Source organism: Megalops cyprinoides, chromosome 5, assembly GCF_013368585.1.
Source record: "Megalops cyprinoides isolate fMegCyp1 chromosome 5, fMegCyp1.pri, whole genome shotgun sequence".
NCBI lineage: Eukaryota > Metazoa > Chordata > Actinopteri > Elopiformes > Megalopidae > Megalops > Megalops cyprinoides.
In genome coordinates, this window is record NC_050587.1 from 19,426,109 (window position 1) to 19,447,383 (window position 21,275).

Sequence of the window (21,275 nt, forward strand, 5' to 3'; positions counted from 1 at the left end):
CGCACACAGAGGCGCGTCTGTGAGCGGCTGTGGAGCCAATTGGTGAGAGACCTCAAGACTTTGTTGAAAAAGCCAGTCAGAGACACTTTCCTAAAGCTGTCTCGCACTTGCGAGTGAGACCAGAGAGACTTGGAAAAAACATTCACACATATCTGTCAACGGGCTCGTTAAGTTAACGACTCTGACACGGTGATGGTGCTTTTATGGTGACAAAACAAAAAATAAACTTAAATGAAACCCTGACAGATTCAGTTTTAGACCTCCTTTTCTGTAAGTGGTGTACGGTTCATGATGTCAGTGCCCTGAGTGGATATGACCTCACGTAGGGGCAGTAAAAAAGTGTGACATATTTGCACGGGGCAGCTGTAGTGGGAAGGAGCAGTGCTCATAATCTGAAGGTTGTCAGCTGTCGATCCTCAGGTTGGTTACAGCTGTTCTATTGCCTCAGTAATTATCAAGCTGTGCAAACGGATGATATGTAAGCTATGTGAGTTGCTTTGGATAAGGGTGTCCGCTGAGGAAATAATGTAACGTAATGTGAGATTATGTCTCTGCACAGGAGAAGAAACACTTGTCTAGTCATCCACACTCTTGCAGCAGCACACTGCACTAGCCTTTTAACTGAAAAGAGGTTTTTCACAATGTTGTTTCATGTAGTCACATGCTAAACCCCATGGCTGTGTTAAGCATCACACTCTGTTGTACAATTTAATTTGAAAGTTGTTCAGAGGTGTGAAAATGGTACTGGGTCTGATGAGGTACATTCACTTCCAACGGCAATAGAATGGCATCCATGTGCAGATTTTCAGAGGACCCACTGCTGTATGTTTGAACTGTAATCTGTCCTCCCTATCATGCAGGAATGGGCTTTAGTTACACCGCGACCTCGTAACTGCGCTTCCTCTGCATCGACATCTCACGCCACATTTGCCCATTGCCTGCTTCTAAAATTCAGATCCATAAATCATGTTGTTTAGTTTAGCCGTCCTTGCATTTTGCTAAGATCATAATCATTCACCGAATGATTCATTTTAACTGACAGCTCCCAAAAATCTGGCCGGCTAATAACATTACTTAATATGTACCGCTAATTTCCCAAGGCATTCTGGGTGTTTTTCTTAGATGTAATCATTTGCACAGTGGTTCTTAATTGACAATTCATGGGAGCTTGGTCTGCCATAAGGTTAATAAAACAGCATAAATTGTCATAAATCTGTTTAAGTGCATTTAAGTAAACAAATGAAGTAGTCTGCAATCTACCAATGAATGGGGTAAAGACTGAGTAAATGGACATACGTGGAGGGAGACTATGAAAAAGCACCACCACGTTTTTTTAAATAGGTTTTGTAAAATGTAATAAAATGTAATGACAAGTCCCTTAAATCCATATGTAACATTTATACAATTATATTTGTTCAGTACCAAACTGTTAATACAAATAATGGAGAAATAACACCATTGCATGGTAAGTTGAATGCAGGCATAAGGGGTTTGTTTATGTGTCCATACGTGCATGTCTGCTTGTATGTGTGCTTTATTTAGGTTTAGCGGACACAAACACCCACTTCGACAGAAGAAAAAAATCATAAGAATTTGTGTATCTTGCCTTACATAATTGCATTAGATGTACTAATCCAATGGAGATTACCTTGGCACGACATCAATCCATCGTGCATAATACTTGAAAAACTTATTAAAATCCAAATCAAGACAGGAAGATTGTGTTACAGTGCTTTCTGTCCTCTTTAAAAAATAAGGTTTGTTTCCATCCACAAAATTAGCAAACTATTCATTCTGGTTTCAGGAACTGGGACATTTTTCTTGGATCAACAGTACATTTGTCCTCTAAGAGGAAAGTCCCTCATTAGAGCAATGCTTTTTCCAGTTTCATTGAGTTTTTGGATATTAGTGGAGATTCACTGTTCTTTTTTCTTTCCATGTTGGATGGCCACTTGCCTTTGGGGGCAATAATCCTGGGCTCTTGTGCCACTGCTGACAAAGGTCTGGATGTCACTGATACCTTCCACGGCTAAATATACCCTGGAGTGATGGGGACAGGTGGACCAAGCGCTGGCACACACATGTGTTGAAGGATCATGCATCGCGCAGGTCTCTGCGAAGTGGGTGGGGGTGGGTGGGGGCTCCCAGTGTTCAATGTAGACAGCAATCTGAGCAAAACACAACCCAAACTTGGGGTTTCTGTTGAAAGCCAGCTGGTCTGGCTTTCTTTCTCTCTCTCTTTCCTTCCCCCTTTCTTCTTTTCCATCTTTCTTTCTAATCTTTTTTTTAAAAAAACAACCTGTGAATATTTGATTGACCTGGCCCACAGCAGGTGCTGGAGGGTGTAACTTCCTGAGGAAGCAAGCAACGGCGCTGGGTAAGTTTTTTCGAGCACGCTGGTCCCTCTCCCTGCCTCTTTCCTCCCTCAGGGTGTGCTTGGATTTCTGAGTGTGTAGTGGAAAATTGGAACGTTTGTGGCGCGCGAAGCTAAGTCAAACAAACGGACCTTGGTGAGCGGCGAGCACTCGCGCCCTGGGCCACTTCAGTGCTTCCCCTTCAAGGGAAGAGTTTGAGCGGCAGAAATCTCTCCATGCGCGAAAAATATTGGGAGCTGGGCAGAGGCAGCCAACCAGCTGCCACTACTCATTTCTATATATTATGAAATCCCCCATCCAAGTTGGCAAGAGATGTTTAAGTTTACATTTTACATGGTGTCATTTAGGCATGCTTTATGGTTCAGTTCAGTGAAAAGACAGTTTATTTTGTGCTGTTTTTGTTGTTCTCAGGACTCATTTATTGGGCGAGGTTAATTATTAAAAACACCTGCCTATGCCATGTCTAGCGATGTGCATGTACATATGACATGACCTCAAATGGTTATTTTCTGTAAAAACAGCGTGCCCCCTAAAGTATCAATGTTAGTGGCCACAGAAGGATGAAATATTACATTTAACTAAGATTGTACAGCTTGGGCATTTCATTGTTGGATACATATTGAAACAGAGACTGTTTGTCATATTAAACCAACAGATGGGAACTGTAATTGGAGCATATGTTTCCAAACATAGAGATAAAATCATACATTGCAGAAGGCAAATGTCCTAAAATAATAAATAAAAAGTTTCAAAAGAAAACAACAAATTGATTTCTATCTTCTTTGCTTCTATTTATGTAAGACTTGTACAACTGTGATGAAAAACCATGCTTTGGTCTATGTGACTTTGAAGGGATCCAATACTGTCTATCTATGTATATCTATCTAGTAGTTACATGAATGAAAATGTATTATTATTGATTGGCTCATACCAAAGATTTAACCTGGTGCTTTTTGTTTAAAAAAAATACATATATTAATACAACAAAGGAAAGGTGGTTGAAGGTGAAAACTGACTTGGGTTTGAGGAGTCTTTTCAGTGCCTTGCTGTTAGAGGGTCTTCTCTTGTTTGATCACCAAAAATAGGACAGCACACATATGAATGGTAAACTCTACTGAAAGGAAAGGTCAGACTATGGTGTCTAGAAAAAACGGAAAAAAAAGAGAAAAAATAACATTCCAACTCGAAAGATAATTACTGACTCATAACACACCAGAAGAGTTCCTTCATCTTTCTCATGTCCCTGTCTTCATTGTTGACTGCCGTTGGGAATGTCTGCTTTGGACTGGATCAGGGTTTGGGAGCCGCAGCAGAAACTGATAAATCAGGGAGGGCTCAGTCAAACACAGTCCTTGAGAGGCACGTCAAGGGCACATTTGGCAAAATGCAGTCCAACTGATGTTGGGCGTTCACTACAGCAGTGTGTTGGATTTTACGGGTCCAGCTTCAAACCCGTGGACTATTGTGTGTGATCAGCCTGTAAAAATGTGCTCATGTTCCATCCCAGTTTCCTTAGCGTGATACTTTTGTGATACATTTTATTTTGTAAGATCCCGTCAATGCTAAAAGACAAACACATTTCTATGTATTAATCATAATTCAGTTTGAACATTTAGATGTTAGTAAGCAGGTTAGTAAGTAGGTATTGATCTGAAAAACTAAGAATAAGAATAATGAAATAAGAATAAGAAATGAAATAAGACAAATAAGATTGCACTTTTCATTTTTAATTTTGAATCACTGTTAGCCTACATACATATTATTGACAATACTGTGTGACTGCCTCTTGGCCAAAGTGGTTCTGTATACATAAAAATAAATAAATACATAAATAAATAAAACTTGTATTTATTAGCTGCTTACTATCTATATTTTTTAAACAACATTTTATTTTTATTTTTCCTCCTTCTATCTCAGTAGATGCTCAAATTTGTAGAGCTGTAGAAATGTAGAACAAAGTGCTGCTCAGGGAATCTTTTCTGATGTGTTTGAAGTGGACATTTGAAAACAGAGATTATTTATGAATATTTTGTCCGAAAATGTTTGATTATAATTAAAACAAAAGTAATTGTATTTAATTCCCCATACTGACAGCAAAAAAAAAAACTTCATATGATACATAAATAATATTTTGATGCTTCTTTTTTCACCGTGAGCAGAAATATCCTGGCTTATTACTTATCCCATTATAGTGCACACTCAGGCTAGGGAAAGCAATACATCTCAGTGACACATAATCCTATGTTTGTCCTGGTTTGATATGCTGTAAAGTTTCCTGGTGAAGTACAGCCTACATAGACAAATCTGAGAAACTTTGACTAAGTTAACAAAGCAGTTGCCTCACTCGAAACTTTCGGAAAATTCCACAGCTTTGATTAAAAAAAAAGGCACATCAGGAAACAGATTGTTTTCTTTCACTGCAGCCAGTGCGTTCTTTCACAACGATCCTCCGTTCACTTTGAAATATCCCTGCTGTGCTGCATCTCTGCTGTTCCTACTGGACGCTTTTCTGCATGGACGCTTACAGCTCACAGTATAGCATTCCGCATCGCTATGGCCCTGTTGTAGAAATGTTTAACGTGCGAAAGAGAAAATATAAGAATTCACTTTAAAAATGCCTCCATTTTTTCACTGCGAATGTATTGTTCCGTATCCTTCTTGTGCTCAACGCTGCACTGTACTGCAATAATTAAGCTACAATAACATGATGATTGTTTTTTTTTTGTCTAGTTACACACATTACACTCAGAAAATAATATAATACATCTTACATTTTTTCTTACATTTTTGTCCACTTAATGGATTGATTGGCATGATCAAGGAATATCAATCATCTTTATAAATAGATACACATAGATACGTATAGATATTGTTTTTGACAATGAGGTTGTTTATGTGTTCATTGTGAAATTATAATAAAATATGCTTGTGTGGAATAACAAATAATCTCTTACCTACATACAACATGTTGTGACTAATCTATTTTTCTACGTTGGTGGAACATTAATCCCCTTTATATTGCTGTCTTTACTGCACAGGGTTATCATGCTATTGATGTCATTGCAGTGCTTATTATGAAACCGAATGTCACCCAATGTTGCACAACTGTTTTTGTGTTGCCGTTCAATCTTCTAGCAGAGCTGCCACCACCCAGCAGCTGTGCTCCGCTAATGGGGAAAGTCTGACGGTAGAGTTCCAGTGTTTTGCAAAGCCCTCATGTCACCGAGGCACGAAGGTCTTTGAGGGTAGTGCTTTGGGGCCAACCTAAGGGTGGCGGCCCATGCAGGGCGTGCGGAGGTGTTGCAGGGCGAGTCCCTCCACCAGGGCGGGGCGGGCCACAGTTAGGGGGACGCAGAATGCACACGGATTGCCAGCGTGCCCACGCTCTGAGCTCCCTCTTTAATTATGGATGAGGGCAAAGCTGCTCTCTTTAGCTCGCGATTCACGCCAGGGCAGGCTGGCCCAGAACGTCACCGTGCTGTTGCGCTTATATTTCTGCGCTGTCACTGCCCTTGTTCTGCCCAGATACAGCCTCTCCATCGCCCTCGTCCAACGGAGCACAGCTAAGCTCGCGTGATTGTGCGCGAACCACACTGGCAACAACTCGGGGGGGGGGGGGGGGGGGTGTATGTGGGCGAGGAGGGGCATGAAAATGTATCTCTGAGAGCTGAAGCGAGTTTGCTTACCCCAGACAGGAATACAGACTTGGATTTAGAGAGTAACTCTTACTTTCACAACCTTTAAATGCTACGTCCTTTGAGAAGGACAAAAGCACAAAATTGAGCAAAAGTAAGGAAAGCAATAAATGCTTTCTTGTTCCGCAGCGCTCTGACATTTGTGCGGATACTTTATTCTTGAATTTTGACTTATGGTTGTTTTATCCTGAAATGTCATGACTGAGCGCTTGTATAATCTCTTCATCACCACCTGGAAGTGCAGTGCTTAAATGTGAGTTCAGGAAACTGGTCAGCGGCCTCCTTTACGGCTCAGAGAAACATAATACTGGCATCTTTATTTTACCTCAGAACAGGACTAAAGCAATAAGGTCATTGTACAAATTTCATCAAGTTACCAGAGAATTCTCTGCTGACCTTTAAAATCATAAAAAATTATTTGAGGGCTGCCAAAAGCTAGTCTATTGGTCCAAAAAGGGAACCATGAAGCAATATCCAAGTACAGGGCACTTTGAATAAATGCACAGCCCATTTCAAAGCAGTCTTCCAGTAGGGTTATATCAATGGATGATCTTTACTGCTCATGATTTCATCTAAACATATACACCTTTAATATAGTTTTTGATATTACTGAACAGTTGGAATATTCTAGATACTTTTTTTCTATTAGTCACACAGGGACCCATAGAAATAATAGTTTCTTTCACTTTGAAGACAGTATAGGATAAATGAAAACTATGGAACTGCAATATATATCACTGACACAAAAATTTGGATTCATATAGCTGACAGTGACAGTCACTTACAGGATTTGGCACTTCAGAATATGGAAACTTGAAAATGCCAGAAATGATGGTGTCTTTTTATGAATGTTATATGCTAAAGTTACTTATAAATTACATTATATGCAAAACATGGACAAACATAAATATTTTTATTCAAAATCTGTTGACAACAGTCTAGGACCTGCAACCTATTCTATGCTGGGTTTACACTGGGAGTTACGTAGTCGAATTAAGGATGACAAATTTAAAACAATTCATTTGTCCAAATTATTATTATTATTGACCTTTATTTAACCAGGACGTCTTCTGAGGTTAGGAACCTCAAATGGTCTTCATTGCAAAATGAAATGTCTGAAACAAAAAATTTATTAAGGTCAATCCAAGTTCAATTTATTATCCTAAATTTATTCACTGAGAGGCTTCAGAGCACTCCCTCTGGTGACATCCAGTACTGCAATCCTGTAGAGTGGTGTCAGGGAGTAATGGATACAAACATGTTTTCATACTGGGAACTGTTGAACATTCAGTGGAACAGCCAATAGCTTTGCCATGGTTGAACAGCTTATCTTGGTGCTGTATTCAGTCCAGTTCCACACAAATTAGCTAGCTGTAAAGGACCCGGAGCCTGAAAGGTAGAAGGTGTGACGCAAGCGAGACGTGTTGGTGGCTCTGCCGGAGCAGGCACTCCGGAGGGGACCTTTCCGAGGCATCGCCTTGATGGTGAAACAGGAGCATTGTGTGCAACAAAGGACAGCATGTTTCCCTTCTTGTGCTTCATCTATAATGGATCAATGGTGTACAGTGGCATCTGGGGCTGTTTGCTCAACAGAACATGCAAATGACTGAATGCATCTCTCCTGTGGTTTGCCTTCAAAGCAGGTATAACAGGGTTATATTAACAGCCTGTCTTTACTGATCGTAACTTCATACAGACATATGTAGTTTTTTTAAAAATATCTTTTGATATTACTGGGCACTGGGCATATCCCAAATATTTTTAGTGTAGTAGGGCCATCTTAACATCATCATGTATGAGCTGAGTTCTGCCCAGCACTCAGGTCATTGAGGTTAGCAGATTTATACAGAATGCAAAAGAAGCTGTTCCCCAAATGTCCCCATGTCCAGTACCCTTTTTAAAGTTTTATTATATATGTCATTCAGTGTAACACTTTATTCACTTATTTTATGTACCACATCCTGGGAGGTTTAGGACTGTGAAGCTGTCATTTCCACTGAATTCAAATAATAGCTGGTTGTTAAATGCTATGCATTAATTTCTACTTGATATAAAAACAGCATTGAGATTAAATAATCTGTTCCCAGATTTTTGAGGTAATAATAGTGGTAATGCACAATGCTTCACCAAGAATGCATGCTGCTGTTTATAACTGCATATCTCCAAATGGCTACTGCATGGCTACTCCAGGTCCCAAAGTGGTAGTCAGAGGGACTACAAAGTGCAGGGCATTTACATGCAAGTACAAATACACACATATCCATACCCCCCCACCACACACACACACACACACACACACACATAGACACATGCACATACAAACTAACACATACCACACACACATGCAAACACCAACACACACACACACATACACAGGTGCCAGCATACACACGGTGCACACATACAGTAGATGCACACCCACAAACAGTCACACATTTACATGTACACACCAACACATACCACACAAACATGCACACACACACACACACACACACACACACACACACACACACACACACACACAATCATGTAGTATTTTCATGTTTACCATGTTTTCATTAAAGCTGTTTTTCTTCGTGTGCTGTAAAGGGTGAGGTCATTTAATACATATTTTATCTGATCATGTGTCACACATCTCTCTCTTCTCCAAACCAGATAAGACATGTGGCCTCTGTCAGGAATTACAAAAGGAATGCAGGCCAAGACTGGGTTGTGCACTCATTCAGCCATTCCGTATTAGGGCTGCTTTCTAAGAACAAGCGATTTCATAAATCTTAAAAGGCTCATGTTTACACTGTGCCTTTAAAAAGTCATGATCATAACAATTTCTGCATTCATATTTCAGCTACTGGAAAGTAGCTTGGCAGCTCCATCGACACTAATAAAGTTCACCGTAGGATCATACCCTACATACTTGGCAGATTCAGGGGAAAAATGTTAACTGTAAAGTACTCCCCTGAGGGGGCTTGTATGCCCGTGTGTGTGTGTGTGTGTGTGTGAGGGCAAGAGAGGGTTATGGGAAATGGTCAATTAGAATGCATGACAGGCATTTTGTAAGCACTTGTTTTTAAAGAGTGTCTCCCATACTGAAAAGGTGCAGTGTTGTTTGAAATTACATAAAGGCTACTCATGGCATTTCAGTGTGTGTGTATGTGTGTGGAGGGGGGATTGGAGTGAAAGAGTGAAAGCAGTACATGGTATGACATATTCAGACTTTATTGTAGCTTCCTAGTCTGACACATAATTTGATTTTTCCAAACTACTCTAAGTAAGTTAACATTAATGGTCAGAATATTTTAGATTCCTCAGGGTTCACCTAATCATGTTTCTACACACGATATTCACTGGATGCAAAGACATTAGAGGTTTCATTTGTGATAATGAGGGCCAGCGTCAGCATTTGGAAGATAAGACAAAATGTGATCAAGGCTTCAAAAGGAAAGGATTTCATATAGATCAACAATGTAGATGTCCTTTAAAACAATAAGGTTAGTACCTGAATATGGGCACTGTGAACACAAATGGGTTTTACGTTCTCGGAAATAAGTAAATACATTTTCAGAAAACACTACAATCTATTTAAAACTATTTTGCAGATATTTACAAATGAACTCAACAACTGCCTTACAGGGTTAAAAGTTTAATGTGGAAGCCGGAGGAAACCGAGGACACATAAGGAGCATATTCAAGTGACTTGCTCTGACCCAGTGACTGCGCACACACTCACCATACAGACTGACTGCATACTGCAATCTCATGCAACAACCTTGGAGTTAGAGTATCAAGTGGGTGTTCATCATTCCTTGATCAGTCAAATCTGAGACAGCTCGGTTTCCCTAACATGTCCAACTTGTTGGTTTTGCTGTTCCAGGAAGGTATGGATCATGCTCCCCAAAAAGGGATGCGCCAGAGACTGGTTTTGGTTCTGTAGATGTTATCCCAGGATTTGAGTCTTTGGTGGGTGTAGCTGCCATGCTGATTGGTCCTAATGCTTGGACCAACACTGCTCCCGTTTCATGATTGCCATTGTGCCAATGTGTAGGGCCAGGGTGTGGACCTGCCACTGTCACTATAACCCCCATGAATTGATTGTCCTTTCCCCAGTGGTAGGTTCTTTTTGACCTGCGTTCCTTTGGTCACACTATGTGGCAGATCTGTGATTTGGTGTGTCCCAGACTGGCTACAGTAGAATAGGCTCTCATGAAAATAGAGACATGACAACATTGTTACAATTTATTACAATTGTTGATTTCTCGACCGTGAACATCATTATGTTTACTGCATGTCATAGCTATATGGATGCATTTACACTTCTTTGAGAGGCACTTTGTTCTTTATGGACATTTTAGTTATTTATCTGATATGCTTATATTGAATATATTTTTAGCTTGATAACATATCAGTGATGTCTATTTTGTGCTATTCTGTACATTATCTTGCAGCGCTTATGATATGCACTGTATGTACCTTTCCATGATGGCCTCCCAAGTTGCTCTGAATAAGATCGTCCACTAGGTAAAGAGATGAAAAAACTATATTAGTACTTGTTATCGTGGAGGAGGGTGGTTGATCGTGTGTACATTTTCCTTTGAACCAAATCCTTGCCTGTATCGGGTCCCATGTGGTTAACTCTGTCTGGAATCCAATATGTTGGCAGTCACAAGTCTTTTTTTTCCCTTCTTACTCCTAGGTGCCAAAGAAAAAGCCCTGAAGCCTGGGAAGACATTTCTCATGAAACACTGAAGCACCAAGCGGTAGACAGACGGCAGGATCTGAGGCTGAAGTTTTGACAGAGGGGGACGTGCATGTGGTAGGTGTCAGCTGCATCTGATGTGCTAAAGTTCAGTCAGACTCATGCCATAGTGACAGCAATTCATGCATGGTCAACGGTAGACCCTTTGGCATGCTTAAAAAAAATCCAGATCTTCCAGAGTTTCCAGCCTATCAATCATGGTGGCAAGGAACACGGAAGCGTGATTAAAGATTAAAGTGATGTGTACCATAAAGGTGGTACTGCCTGTACTGTAAATAGATACTTTAGTATTTAGTTACAGTACACAAGATGTTTTGTCTGCTTCCTGCCGATTGGTGGGCATAAGTATTGATTGATTTAATTTGCAGTGTTACATTTAATTGCAAATGAACATATGGTACAAAAAATGAATCTTGAGAAATATGTATGTGCAATTAAATTTTTTGTGTGCTGGGGATTATTAACGGTGATAATGATACATAGACTGACATCAACAGCATCTTTATCATCATCACCATCATCATTCACCTACTGTGGACAGTGCTCATCGGGAGTTGTTTATTGCCTTCTCTGTCAGTTCCCTCTTGGCCATGTTGTCTGTGATGTCATCTCTTCATCTTTGCATTCTTTCAATTACTGTCTGTTTATGGAGAGCTTAGTGTTTACTATGCAATAATAATAATAATAATAATAATGTTATCATTGGTATAATTCCGGGAAATAACACGACAATAGTCTATTCGTCTGCACTCGTTTACAGAGAAATAATACATCCATAGATTTTTCAAATAAAAAGTATAGTACTCTTGTGATTTTTGCAGTAATAGCGAATAAATAGCGAATAACATACATATCAACATCATACAGCCATCAGTCGTCATTGAATCATCTGTATTGATTACACAGACAGTTCTTTAAGACATTTGTTTTGAGATTATAGTTTGAAATAATCTGGAGTAATTTCTCCGTTCAACTGTTTTCTCGGGCTATTGTTTAAAGATGCTCCGTCAAATCTAAAGACCCAATGGGACAAAATTCCAATTTACAACAAGCGACGCTTTATTATATAGCTGTAGTGTATGTGTATGTCAAACATCATTTACAAGATGATGACCTTATCATCAAAATAATATTCATGAAATTTTAAGTGAGAAAACCAGATGAAAATCACGTATTCTCGGTTTCAAAGTCTATCGAAGAAATCATCTTTTTCGTAGGTAACTGTGTCATCTCCTTCATATCTTACCATGTTTTCACACTGTTCGAAATAAATAATTGAACAAATACAACATTATGTACTTGCAATACTACAATATTAAAGTTATACCCATACTGCGCTCGCTTCTTGGTTGCTTGCCCTGGTTCACTACGTTTGAGATAACGGTGCATTAGTGCGTCGCAAATACATATTTCACTAAAGTAGTTGGTGTATCTGAGCCCGCCCCTTTACAATAACGAAACTGATTATTTCTCCCCGCACTGAGGCAGGGAGAAAGAGACAGAAACTGGGCTAGGATTGTTGGAGAGAACAGGACAAGACCTCAACATCATCGCTAAGCATTCCTTGGCTAAGCCTTCCTCCCCTATCTCCGAGACGCCGCTGGAGACTGAAGCACGCTTTCCACCATCCTTTAAGACAGTATCATTTCCTCAGCGCTTCAGTCGAAACGCTAGTCGTATCACCATTCCAGAGCTACTTTTCCACCGTTTACTTGAAGTCCATTCCTGTCTTGCTGGATTAAGTGAGTTTTTGCGAGATTCTCGCGTGCATAGAAGGTTTCCACATTGCACAAGTAAACTGGGCGAGCCACGCGAAAACGTCTCTTGTCGCTGACACTTACCGGACTTGATCCGCTACATGCCTAATAAAGTAAGTAACGGGCTCCCGTCGTTGTATAGCCTACTAAAGGGAAGGTTTTCCGTGTGTTGTGACATCTGAACGTAATGTGAACTACTAAAAAGCGCTGCAAATCATGCCACTTCTGAGACGTATGCCGTAGTTTGACAGGGGATTTCAACGTTTTCCTAAACGTCTTCCAACACGAAAATGTGTTAGCTGACCGCTCATACAGACTGCGTCAGTCCACTTTGGTGAAAATGACAATTTATTCGGAACGAGCCACAAGTTAGTAGCGCAACTGAAGCGGGGATTAAGGTTTTGCCGCGTGGTTTTATTTTATATTTTACAACTGATTCGACCTTGCAGCAAGTTTGTTCCAATAACATCATAACAATGGTAGCATTGTTCAAGCAATCACCGATTACTTTTACATGCAAATTGTGTCCTGTTTGAGAAACTTACTAGCGCGTCCACAGCAACAACAGCATCAACAAACACAACAACAACCACAAGAACAATACCAGGATAAGATGTCCAATTAAATTTTTCTTTAAGGTTATTTAGTGTAGCTAGTTATGGGTTTTTCCTGATAGTGGATATGTGATTATGTTTTACTTTTTTTGCTGATCATGTTTCGCAAACAAAATAGGCTTCTTGACTGACTTTAACATAAAGTAAGAGAAGACAGGATTCACAGAACAATGGAATCGTTTATGATAATGATTTACCCAACATATAGGCTACATAGATAATGAATTATTTTTTACACTACTATTAATAATAATAGTAATCATAATATTCTCAGCATATGTCACTTTGCCCTTGTTCCCCATCAGCCATCAAGGTGACGTTACTTTTCTTTCCTTGATTTTAAAGCGATACACCTCCATATTGGAGGTGTTGCATGAGAATACTGAGGATCTTGTGTTTCAGGTAATATCCTGATTCGTAGCCTCATCATATTAAAATGCTCTGACGGATAAATACCAGGACCCGGGAGGGCTAAGCAGATACTGGCGAAGGGCCAGTGTTTTAGTGTTTCTCTTTACAGAATGATCTACCTTGGCAAAAGTTTGCTTTTCAGCAGCATGTTCCCGATGATTGACTTAATGATGGCAATTTTAGGAACTGAAGTTACTCTGTTTTCTTAGCGCCGTTAAACTCGGACGTAGGTGGCCAGCACTTCTAGCTGTGCCGGGGAGAATTCTTGCTGCTGATGTTGTTGCTGGCAGCGTGCGGCGGGCATTGTGGTCGCAGAGCAAAGATGGTTATATAGGACACAATAACTGCGATGCCCAGAGGTTTGGCGGTAGGAATATTGCCACCTATGAACCAAGGGCACCCTTCTACTGTTAAACCAATGCCTGTGAAATGTTGTGACTGTATGAATATTTATCTTTCTACCTTACATCGTGTGGGACTAAAGCCTCAATTAAAAATAAAATCCAATGACAATAAGTGACACTCTAATGACAATAAGTCTACCTCAAGTTCTCTGTATGGAATGAAAGCATGCTCTGTTGGTTCTTTAGCAGGGTAGTACAGGAATGAAATTTGTTTTTCACCAAAGCAGTTTCCCCAGACACCCAAGCCATTTTGTTCATACTTTGCTTACTTTTTTTGTGAAATTCTTAAAGGTGTATGGGTGTCATTAGATGAAGCAGATCCCATCGAGCCAAGAATTCTCCATTTGCTTTATAGGTAGTAGCGTGCATTTGTGCTGTCAGTATATGACAGATGATATGCAATAGGAGAAAAAAGTTGTCATAGTAATTACATGTATAAGAAAGATGAAATAATTTGAAAATACATTAATATAACAATTAAGAGAATCAAAAATAATGACAATCCTTAAAAAGTGACTAAAAATCATAATATCCCTGGATTTAAAATGATATACAATAGTATATGGCAATGTCCTTAAATCTTTACTGTCAACTGAGTAGTTGCTTTTTACAGTAATAGAGTCACAGTTAGCATTGCACAGGGGCCTGCCTCAGTAGAAAGGTGAGCATGATCAATTAAGTTGTTGAGTGTATTTCTTGGTTGTTGTTCCTGTGGGATTATCTGTACTGTAATCTCTTTAAGTGCCAGATAAACCCACTGCATGCGGACTGCTTCTTACCTAGTAGCCACCAAACCAGCCAAACTGTCTAACCTCAGTCACCCCAACTGCACAACGCAACTTTCATTGTCCAACACCCCCCCCCCCCAATCACCCCCCCTCCCCCTCCTGATGGACCTGTCGTCCCTGGGAAATCACTCCGGATTTTGTGTCTGATTCACAAAACCAACAGTGACAACAGAGTCTTACTTGCCTCACAAAAGGAGGATTAGGCGGTCCACGTGTCGCTCTGATTGGCCAGAGCCCTGAGCCGATTGCCGGGGCATGGCGTGGCACACATGGGGTCCAGATGATTTTTACAAAGGGGGACAGTAGCACCTGGCTGCTCCGACAGTGTCAAGCACAACTCAAATGCGGGCTCACCAGTACTTTGAGCCCTGCTGGGGGATTGGTAGATTCTGTTCTCTTTATTTAATTATGGGTGTGTGTGATTTTTTTAAATTTCTTTAACCCTACACCAATTTTTTTTAAAAGGAAATGCTTCTCTGTGACTCGATTGAAGGCTAGTGATATCTTATATAAAGGCTGGGTCAAATTATCACTCAAGGAATCCAGAATTTGCTTTAGGTTGTGTATTTTTGATTTCACTGCAACGAAGGGTAATTGACATCTGCAGTTCTTGATAGCATTAAGCCATAACTGAAAGTGAACTGTGTCAGTGAAAAGTGAAATGCGAAAGTTACAGTTTGAAAATAAAAAAATAACACTGCAGCTTTTAAAATTTTATTTAGATATACAGATAATCATATAAAGATGTATGTTTGATGTGAAGACAGCAGTTCTTCATATGTTTTTTAGTTGGTGCATCTAGTATTTGTTTTATATATTTTTTTGACTTTTAAGCCTGCATGTGCTGTTGTAGCTTTATCCGTCTCTTTCTTGTTTAGTCCCATTTTTAATTGCACAACAGGATTTTTACACCATAGATAGAAGCGGTTTGTGTCCCTCACAAGCAGATGTAAACAATTATATTTTATATGTTGAGGACTCTTTGGAAGACCTCTCATGAAATATAAATGGCTCTTTGCGCAGGTGTTACCTGTGCACTGCTGTGAATGGGAAGGAAAGACACTCTAGAGATTTTTTTATTATAACACCAGTAACAGTAATCAATAGCTATGAACAGCCTTATCTAGTAGGCCACTGTTTATGATTTCAGTGCAAAAGGGAAAGCACGCACTGGTAGACACCTTCTTCATTAGGGTCAGACAATTAAGTCCTGTCTTACAGCAACAAAAATTCATGATTTTAAAGTGAATTGCTGTGTCTTTGCAGCATTTCAAAAGGGAAATGAATTCACTTGCAGTCTCATTGTTGTTTTTGAATATATTTATGCAAGTACATGTATATTAATGCATGCAGGGTTAGCACAACAACAGAACCTCCGCTGACTCTATCTGATAATTAACACTGACGTTCAGCGACTTGTTATCTCTCCATTAAGTGTTGAAGGATGTTCTGGGTAAATTCACCTGGGTATTTAAGATCACAGTGGAATATAACTGTCTTTGATGTTTGAATGTAATTGTAAAACACATTTTAAAATATCTTTGCATATAACGTAATGTTAGCTGTGTGGGGGTATGTTGTAGGAGTATGTGCGTATATGAGGTTTTTTTTTTCTTTCTTTCAGAAGCGGAAAGGAAATGTTGTCATGAAAGATGACGTGGTCTGGCAAGTCAGGTTGAAAGTCTGGTGTCGAGCATCCTGGATAATCAGTCTAGTAGAGAAGAGTGTTTTTGGCATGGTACTCTGTACCTTTGCTGAGCTACAGCTAGTCAGTTCCTCTTAAAATGTGATGTGTTATAAACGGTTGGAAAGGGTGAACAAGTCTCTTGGTCTGGCCTGATCTTTGGGGGGTAAACTGTGCAGTTGGGTGGTCCCATCACTGTTGGTTAATATTACACACTATGGCCCAGCCAATAGACATCAAAAAGTTCACATCTGGATGAGAATCTTGGCTGAATTTCTTCCTTGGATGAATAGGGATGGGGATGGAGAAGAAATATAAAGGAAAGGAAGACTGGAAGGGAAAAGAGAGATGCATGCAGACTCGGTCTAGAAGATGTGCATCTGACTTAATATTGAGCCAGTTCTTCGCCATCAACTCTTAGGAACTAATTAAAATAATATGTTGGGCTGTTGTCATTAATTTGAAATGGATGCGCAGGCCTGCACTCCATGTATGCGGTATGCCAGTGAAGGTCAGCGTTTAGTAATTACAGGCTTGGTTTTATGACAGCATGCGTTTATTTGCTTTATTTTTCAGCAGCTGTGCGTGGAGGTTTGAATTTCAGTTTTAATTCTGACAAAATCCAGAAGCATCATTAGAAGGCATCTCTTTAAAACTATATATAATCTTAAAAGCATGTTTCTTAAAAAAAGCTCTTGAAAAGTTTTAGTTAATGGAACGTTTTTCCTTCTTTTTTTTATTGTGGATATTTGCATGTTTCACCTTTAACTCCTACATAAACCCTGGCCTAGGAGGCCCATTCAGAAGCACAGTGGAGGACCTGTAACTTGCTGCTGTGGCAAGCAAGCAGGATCACTGATTCTGTTCACACAGCGGTTCCTCTGGACGTTGCCCAGAAAAACTGAAATATTTTCCAGCAAATGTAATTTATCTTTGTCACAGGGGCAAAATAGTCGGTTCACCCTGTAACATCCTCCTGTGAGGAGACCGTGCACAGAGAGGCTTTTATTCCTCCGCCGCACGTAGCATTAATCTGAAAATTCTCTTGGAAAGTGAGCATTAAAGAGGGTATTTTTAGCAGACCCTGTGATCGCAAGTCAGAGGGAGGTGAAGCATGGACTTGTGTCCACCCTTTAATTTGGTCCAGAGAATTGAAAGATTTGCAAAAAAAAAAAAAAAAAGTCTCACTTATGCATTGCAGGCTCTCCATTTTGTTAACATCACTTCTTTCTTTGTGATGTAGGGAAAGGTTACGAGATACCCAAGACAAACTCTTCTGTTTGATTTTCGTCTTTTTTTCTGCGCACAAAAAGTCCAGCTATTGTTGTCACCTGCAGCCTAGGCATGGAAGGTCCTGTGAAATCCAGTCGGCATTGTTGAAAATGCGGTTTGCAACAAAGCTGGGGCAGGTTTCTGTCCCCTCAAATGTAGGCGCAGACAGCGTCCTGCCAAGGTACACAAGTGCGTTTCTTTCCACTGTTATTTGTCCGATTCCCAGCAGATGCAGGTAATCTGCTCTGCTGTCACTAACAGGGTTTAGCTTGTGAAAAGAATGTGTCAGAACATGCCGCTGGTGTCATTCTCCCTGCTCTTGTTTAAGAGTGACTGAGAGCGTGTGCGCTGGGGCTAGCTTTATCTACACACTGCAGGTTCAGGAGCACTTAACCCTTTGGAGGCACTTGGCAGGGAAACAGAAACATCCACCTTTCGCTGCTCCCAGCACAGTAGATTCAGTATTCTGGTATATTCTGCAGTTTTAGGCGCCCACGCAGATGCAGTTACATGCTAGACTGGAGTGTTACATGATCTAAATGAAAATGAAGGGCCTTTTAATGTATAGAAAAGTCTTGTTTAAATAAATCAGGGCCTGCAGATGAAATGGTAACTGGGTGACTCACTATATCAGTGAAGTGGTTCAATCTTTTCTGTGTGCATAATTAATCCTAGTGGAAATGTCTGTTAAGATGAAAAAAAACATGTCAAGGAGAATACAATAGATGCATACAGCTGTTTGCTGTAATGCATTGTTTTCCTTTAGTACACATGGACTCTGTGGCAGAGAGGGCCGAAAGAAAATGGCTAATCTGCCATTCAGAGGCACGTTTTCCTCGGCTTGTCCACGGACCATTGTCAGCAGAGCAGATTTGGTTTCATCTGCGCTGACCTGGAGTAAACCCAGGCTTGGGAGCCACCGTTCAAGTGTGCATGTGTAAAACACGGCACAGAATGCTGTGTCAATCTGGCAGAAATTGGAAAGGAATAATCTTGTTTTGTTCACTCTGTTCTCTTTTTTTTAATCAAATAAAACACTTCAGCCAAAAAACAAACAAACAAAAAAAAAAAAAAAACAACAAAAAAGGGTTATGGAAAATGAAATTTGGTAATTTCATTTTGAAAAACAACAAAAGATGGAAACCTTTTATCATATTTGCTTTTCTCCTCTAAAACGCAGTGATCCGATACTGCTACTTTGTCCTTTGTGCCCGTGGAGCACTTTCCCCGCACTGACTATTACAATATGATAAAGGGATGAAATGGACAGCACTCAAGAGCAAATGGGTTATTGAGGGTTTTCCCCCGCAACGCCGTCTGCCCTGTGTGTTGCTTGCTTTGATGTGCGACATCTCGGTCGGCTCTTCCACAGCGCAGCCTGACGCCGTCCATTTCGCTCCAGCCTTACTGAGGCACAGGCTGGAAGGAGCAGGACCGATGGAGGAAGTTTGCAGCACCGTTGCATGTATAATTAATGATGACTGCACTATATTTGAAACCTCATATCCACATTACGCTTCAAGGTTTAGCTCGGCAGAGTGCAGCCCTGGCTCGGAGGATGTGGGGATGGACCCCTCCGCCGCTCTTGGCACGATGGACGACGCTGGATGGAAAGACAAATAACCTTGTCTGAAGCTGGGCCTGGCGACGGATCGTTCGAGGCGAGCCATCAGCACGGGGGGACGCTGAGCCTCCCCGCTCGTGCATTTCTGTGACGCCGGGCCGTAGTTAAGAAGCAAATTGGCTCCCGTCCCGTACTTCCTCAAGAGCACTCCCACAGAAACACAGTAGCTTGGCCATGAGTTTGGCTTTTGTGTGCGAGCGAGCGAGTGAGCGAGTCTGTGTGCCTCTGCGATCCACGCTGTTATTCTTCGGGGGTAAAAAGTTCATTGTTTTATTTTTGTAGCCGCGCTCCGTTTACACGTGGTTTATAAATAGAAGAGGAAGCGTGAGGGCTGGTGTGGATACCTGCCGTCATCCTGGCTTGGTTTACAGCAAAAGCCCACGGTGCTGACGTCACATCCTCTGCCAATCAGCTTTCTCACCCTGGGAAAGCCTGAGCAATTCTCACACCCGCACGCAGTGGCTGTTAGATACAATAAACCAACATCACCAGGCGTGGGGTAGGCAAACCATCCAGTGTTAAAATTTCAGTTGATTACAATGTTGGCTGTTCTCTCCACAATTGAAATAATATAAAAAAATTATTTAAAAAAAAAAAACTGTTTTAATCAAAAAACAGGAGGACATGAATGAGATCCACCCTAAACCTTGAAGAACCACATTTCACACTCAGTTGTTGAGGAAATTTTCCACTCAGCAACACTGATAAAAAAGTGTGATATTGCGAAGAAAGTGTGTGAAAGCTAATACCAGCGTGGGTTTCAAACAGGAGTTCGTTGGGCACTGTCCATTTGGCTCCACTACCGCTGTGGCATCCATTCTTTTTGTGCAGTTTGCTTTCTTCCTTCCACTGCAGGCATGATCACTTTATGCTGTGCTTTTTCTTGTTAACAAAGACGGTTGTTTTCGCACAAACAGGAGGCATTATTGGATGACTAAAAATACATGCCTTGTAGCCTTTTGTCACAGGTTTTTGCTCGCACCTGTAGCGATTTGACTTTTTGAGCTGCCTCCCACGATTCCTGCTGTTGCTAACCAGTAAAGACTATTTCAGACTCACCTATCTGCCATTTTGAATCAGTAAAGTGACTCAGGTTCATTTGTGACCTTTTGTCACAGTGCTTGAGTGCTTCTTGGCAGCCTGCTGCCACGAGAAGGGCCTTCTTCCCGCGGTGTGCCGAACAAGAACCTGGTGCAGAACCGTGCATAGGGGCAGAACTGGTCCCGTGTCAGTCCAAATCGGAGCCCTGGAATTCCCCATGAACCATGTTTGCCTTGCCCCGCGTGTTCCTGCTGGGCCCCAGTTTTTAATTAGGATTAATGATGTGGCTTGATCAAACTGGGTTTGCAAACAGTCTCCCTGCTTGTTTTTCCTGCCTCTTTGAGATACCTGTGGACCCGGGAGTCTGGCCTGGTCTGTTTCTCTGCACACCTCTCGCGGCTCCTAAGCAAGAGGAGAGGGACTGGATGCCAGCTGGCCTCATAATGAAGTAGTTCATGTCAGAACCGAGCAGAGGATGGATCAGTTTTGTGGTTAGGGCAATCCGAAAAAAGACCTTAAGGATATGGAAGATGGCAGCAGCAGCGCTGTGAGACAATACTGCATGCTGTGCTGTCAAACACACAGAGTGCAGAAAGAACCAGATATTGGCATCTGCCAAAGGCATTTGATGTGCAATCAGGCTGTGGCCCACTTCCTTTTTATCTGTCTGTAAAATATATGGGCAGCCAAGTTTGTGGATAAACTGTACATATTGCTTGAAAAAAATGCTAAAAACAATTCGTACATACAAGAAGCAGGCTATTCTGCATCATATTTAGGCTTGTGCACTATATTTGAGTTGGATGTTCACTTTATAAGTGAGCTGTGGATTTGTTCCCTTAATGGAGGGACTAATA

General features: G+C 40.9%; 1 protein-coding gene across 6 annotated transcripts in view; it reads left to right on the top strand.

Annotated features, from left to right (window-relative positions):
• Nucleotides 1-2,169: 2,169 nt before the first annotated feature.
• The window catches only part of mef2ca (myocyte enhancer factor 2ca), a 69,026-nt gene continuing 49,920 nt past the window's right edge, over nt 2,170-21,275 (top strand). For 5 of the 6 annotated variants that reach the window (XM_036528326.1, XM_036528331.1, XM_036528330.1 and 2 more), the window contains exons 1-2: nt 2,170-2,377; nt 10,761-10,880. The gene's annotated coding sequence lies outside the window, so the exon portion shown is untranslated. Of the gene's footprint in view, nt 2,378-10,760; nt 10,881-12,305; nt 12,694-21,275 lie in introns of those variants that run through there. The other variant, XM_036528328.1, reaches the window with a different exon arrangement.